Source organism: Hyaena hyaena, unplaced genomic scaffold (assembly GCF_003009895.1).
Source record: "Hyaena hyaena isolate Hyena2069 unplaced genomic scaffold, ASM300989v1 scaffold_502, whole genome shotgun sequence".
In the NCBI taxonomy this organism is placed as follows: domain Eukaryota; kingdom Metazoa; phylum Chordata; class Mammalia; order Carnivora; family Hyaenidae; genus Hyaena; species Hyaena hyaena.
Window position 1 is genome coordinate 938,246 of NW_024081136.1, and position 5,681 is coordinate 943,926.

Consider the following 5,681-nt stretch of genomic DNA (forward strand, 5'->3'; position numbering starts at 1 on the left):
GGACCAGTTGGCGCGAGGGGACCTGGTGTGCAGGTATTTGGCAAGTACGGGCTTTCTATGCACCGAGCGGAGGTTTTTCCCCCCCGAGCGGAGGTTTTTCTGTTTCAGACTCTTTCCTTTTCCCCTCTCACTCCCCGTAGAGGGTAGAGGGGGATCGCCTCCCACCTTGGAGTCTCCGATCCCGGCCCGATTTTATCTTCTCCGGTTCGCACTCACATTAGAATGCTCTCTCAGTGGATTCTGCGTCTTTTTCTCCCAATCTCTCAGGTTTTGTAAGGTTTCCAATGACTTCAGATCTTTTCTGTGTGATGTATGGGCGCGAGTGCAAGTACGGAGCTCCTTACTTCTCCGCCATCTTGCCCTCTCCTCTCCTTTTGATTTTCTTAAACACTTTTGGAGAAGTAATTTTGCAGATAGTAGCCAGAATCAATTTTTTTTCTTTTCAGCACAATTTTCTGATGCCTAGTGAGATAGAATGTTGAAGTATGCTAGAAACAATGTGTTCAACATTTAGAGGAACCTAATAACCAGGTAGTAGCTCTAAAGGTAATTATATAATTTAATAGGTTTTAATTGATGCAGTTATGTGGTTGCTATCTCTGTTTTTGTTTTTGTTGTTTTTTCTTTATTTTTTAGGATATAAGGCAAGGTTACAAAGAACTGGTCACAGTGTCCTCTAGAAAAAGATATCCAGAAACATAGTTGTAAAACAGCTTGGGATTATTATGAAGTACAGGGATGGATAGTGCACACCGTGAGGAAGCGTGGAGCATCTCATTATTCTCATAGAGGATCTTAGAAAGAAGTTATTACAATATTTGGGCTTTGAGTAGGTGTTTTAAGAGAGTGCTCAAACAAGTGAGGCATTGGTTTAATTAGATGCCCTCAGGAACTGTGGATAGTTCTAGAGCTGAGTGAAAACCTCAGAGTAAAGAGTAAAGCAAAAGCTGGGATAGGGTGATGTTTGATATTTTAGGTTGACATGGTGATGTTTTTCTCTTAACTCAACATCATAAATTGTTCTTGTTTTGGTTTCACTTCATTATAGTCACAGAGTAATGTCTCAAATTGATTTTCTACAAAACCATGTATATTCAACAGGAGAACACAGTGGCTTAGCTCTTGGTTAGGTCATCTCCTAACAATATCAAGGCCTAGAATCCAGCAAGTCCTGAAATTTTAGGGGCGAATTTTCCTTTCCTCATGGATAAGCTATATAATAAATAGCACATTTGTCATAAAGTCTTATGGATCATTAAAATAAAATCAAAGAACCATGGTGATATAATTAAATTTGCAGCATTATGTTTTGTACATTAAAACAAAGCAACTCTTCTATGCTATTGTTTTTTTTTTTTCCTTGCTGTTGTCCACAATAAAAAGATACATAAAGCACTGTATGATCTAGTAGGGAAGGCTGGGGGAAAAATTTATAATAAGATTGTGACTTGATCTCATTGTTTGAACAAACAATCAATACAATAAAAAATGTGGTCTAATGACTACAGCCCCTCATGGAAAATAATTTATCATTGAAAAGCAATAGCTTTCTAATAATGTGACAATTATTATTTCTAAATCTCAAAGTCAGCAATAAAGTTTGAGATCTTCTATTTATATTCTAATCTTTCACTACGTTTACACTATCAATTTACTAGGTTTCATGTTAACCTTGGAGAGTTAAAGGACGCTCTTTGGAATAAATCAGCTGTTTGTCCTTCAGAACAGTGAATTCAATGAAAATACAAACCCATGAGAAGAACTACTGTTATTTTTTTTTTTAACTTTTTTAATGTTTATTTCTGAGAGAGAGAGAGAGAACAGGGGAGGGTCAGAGAAAGAGGGAGATACAGAATCTGAAGCAGTCTCCACGCTCTGAGCCAGCTATCAGCACAGAGCCCGATGTGGGGCTTGAGCCCACGAACCATGAGATCATGACCTGAGCTGAAGTCGGACGCTTAACCAACTGAGCCACCCAGGCACCCTGGAAACTACTTTTAAAACAGAGCTGCTGGATTATAATTTGCATATTCCTTAATTTCTTTTTTAAAGAAATTTGCTTATTTCTATTCATAATTTTTAATATAACCTGGCATCAGCATTACTAATGAATTTGTTATCACTGGTGAAAAAATACATATATGCCAACGTAGGCTTGGAGTTCAGTTCACTTCAAAAAGGAATTCTATGTACAAGTTACAGAACAGTGTGTGTAATGAAGCAGATCCATGTTGTTGAAATGATGTCAGGAGAGCCTGGCCGTTGTTTTCCCTGCTTAAAGTTGCATTAGAGACCACATATGTTTTGCACACAGCAAACATAACGTTTACTGGGAAATGTTAGAAGCATTCTCTTTTTTAAATGAGAGTTGAGCAGTGACGCCTGGGAGTTGTGCTGGGGATTGCAGGCACACAGTATTGAATGCATCAAAATAAAGTCCTAGTCCTCCTGGGGTTTTTGCCACTTTGGATCTTTCAGTGAAATGAATATTGTCTCTTGAACTTGTATCTGACGGGGAGATGTTGGTCAAAACGTCCAGCTTTCAGTTTGAAATGAATAGGGTCAGGGATCTAATATACGATATGGTGATTAGAGTTAACAACAGTGCATTGTATCCTTGAAATTTACCACAAGAGTAGATCTTAAGCATTCTCAAGACATGAAAGAAGGTGCCTGTAGGAAGTGATGAATGTGTTAATTAACTTGACCGTGGCAATCATGTCACAATGCATGTGTGTATTAAATCATAACATTATATACCTTTAAAAAATCATCACATTATACAACTTTTATTTGCCCATCATACCTCACTAAAGCTGAGGGGGAACATGAAAAATACAATTTTTTTCAAAAAGTTTGTTTAACTTCAGGAACCTCTGAATTGTATTATTTATATCTAGCAAGATTCAAGGAGATTTTTTTCAAAAATTAACCATATTTTTAATAAACTGGTATACAAGGAAATAATAAAATAAGCACACGTGATAGAAAAATGGGTAAAGAATCCTTTGACTAACTTAGATTATTGAGTGCCTATTGACTTAAAGCAGTATTCCATTACAGAATCTCTTATAATTTTTTCTCTTGAACATTCATTCTGCCTTTTCTGACCATAGCCTGATTTAGTGTCACCATAGGATTCTGAGTAAGAAGCTGATTTTCAGAAGAGTTATGAGTCAAGGAAACAATTTTTCCGTAAGTTAATTTGAATTCCATAAGATTCAGTAAGTCAGAAAATGTTATTGGATCTTTTTGTTAAATACAATGCTGCTCTACATTGGGTTAACTAATAACAAAACCTATATTAAAGTGATTTTTGTGAGTAATAAACATCCAGATTCTTCTGAGACTATATCTTACCATCTAGAAACAGAGGTAGCACTTTGTTCTCTTAAATAAGCTTTAAATAATATTCCCTAATGAGAAATGAACAGAGGAGATAAAACCATTATATTTTATCTTTTTACCATTGAATCAATCTTATATTGTAAATTTTGACTTTTAGATATAGAAGAGAATAAAGCAAAGATTAAAAAAATAAGATAAATGAGTCACCAATTATTAGATTTCATAAACTGACTAAAGTAGTTTATCATCTTTAGTATGTTTATAACAAGCTAAAGAAAAATTGTTCTATCAGGAAAAAAAATTTTGTTCTGGGTATTATTTGCTTCTATTTATTTTTGAACTTCAAAAAACAACATTGTATTGGTTGAATTAATTGAATAATTGCTAGCAGGTGATCATGTTATCTGTGATGGGAAAGAAAAGAATATACTGATTTTTTTTTTTAAATCCAATAGAATCTGTTTTAATTACCTTGATATTTTAGGAAAGGCCTATTGGAGATATTTAAAATCTATACTGACTTGTGTTGAGATCTCAAGTCTAATTAGTGATAAATCCCGATAACTTAAAATATTTGAGCAGCTTTAATTTAGTGTTTACAATGTACATGCTAGTTTTTTTCCTCAAATCTGGGTTCAGAACTCATCCAATTATTTTTTAGCAGAAGCTTTCTGGTATATTTTATCTTTAGCACTTCCCACATATGTATTTCTTTATAGTTTATTGGAATGGTTGACACTGATTTCTCCCACCATGATTACAAAGAATGAGAAACGTGAGATGAATAGAGATTACATGAAGAAAAACAAAAAGCTACAATATATCACATTGTCAATTAAAGATCAATTGTAAAATGAGATCCAGAGAAACAGAGTGCAGAGAATCAATACCAGAAAGTCATTATATCAATATTTAAGAACAGGTTGGGTGCCTTGTAGGATCTACAATTTAATGTACAGCAGAGAGATTTGAATGATTAAGGACTCAGACATCACTTTCTCGACTCAACAAGGGATTTTAACAGAAAAGATCAAGTTGAGCTGTGATCAAAACATATGGTACTTTCTTGGCAGTCCAAAGTACCCTAGTTTACCATTACATCTGGATATGGAATATTGGGTATGAAAATAAGACAATATATGAGATCCGACAAACTGTAAAAAGTCCATTTGTTCACTTCCTCCACTGTCTAGGATCTTCTTTCTTCCTTCCTTGCATCCATATTGTTCCTGTGAGAGGTGTCATACTTTTATGTAGTCAGGTTACTTTAGGCAAAATTGATGAATCCAATGGAGATCATTGGATCCAACCTTTCCCTTAAGTAATAATTATTTTCCCTAGGATTTGTGGACTCAGACTTTTAAAAGATCTGAGGCAGTCTCTTAGGTAACTGAAGCTAAGAAAATATAAGATTGGTAAATCCAAAGCTCTTAGAGGTCATGTGGATAGAGTAGGTATGTGTTGATAGCAAAAGAAATAAAGCCAGCATGCACAGCGGTAAAGAGTTTATTCCCTAGGAGCAGTTCTCTTGGCCAAAAATGCTTATCTAAACTTCTGCTTCAAGAGAATAGAAGGCCTGTCACTCCTCTACTGGTATCCAAAATTATCAATTAAAAGAAGTTTTAATGATTATATCCCTTTCCAGTAAACCAGCAGGGGTACAGCTGAATGTATTTCTAGCTTAATAAAAGTAAAAACTCCATTGCTGGCTTTTGCCTCCAACAAAGCCTTATGAACAAATTTAGGATGATCTAATGTATAAGAATAAATGTAGAAGGTCTCAGGTGGTCCTTTTTTCTTTAAAGCAATATTGCTATCATTGAAATTAGAGTCAGCAGGGAGCTCGTGCTGATATGGGGTTAAAAGCATCATCCCATACTGGGTAATCAATGGTTATTAGGTCAAGTTATGGTCTTGCAGTGTTTTGCTGGCTTGAAAGTGCTGTGGGTGAAAGAAACACAGGACAGCTTAGTTACAAATTACACTTTATACAATACATAGATAAAAAAAATCCTTACAAGGAGACTTTAGAGTTGCCTGGCTTTTCCTAATTTAATACACAAAAGCACTTAGAGGCCATATTGACAGTTGAAAACATGAACTAGGAAGCATTCCAATACTTAATTGTAGTTTCATATTACATTTTTTTAAATTTTTTAATGTTCTTATTTATTTCTGAGAGAGAGAGAGAGAGAGAGAGAGAGTGAGCAGGGGAGGGTCAGAGAGAGAGGGAGACACAGAATCCAAAGCAGGCTTCAGGCTCTGAGCTGGCAGTCAGCACAGAGCTCGACTCATGGCTCGAACCCACAACTGTGAGATCATGACCTGAGCCG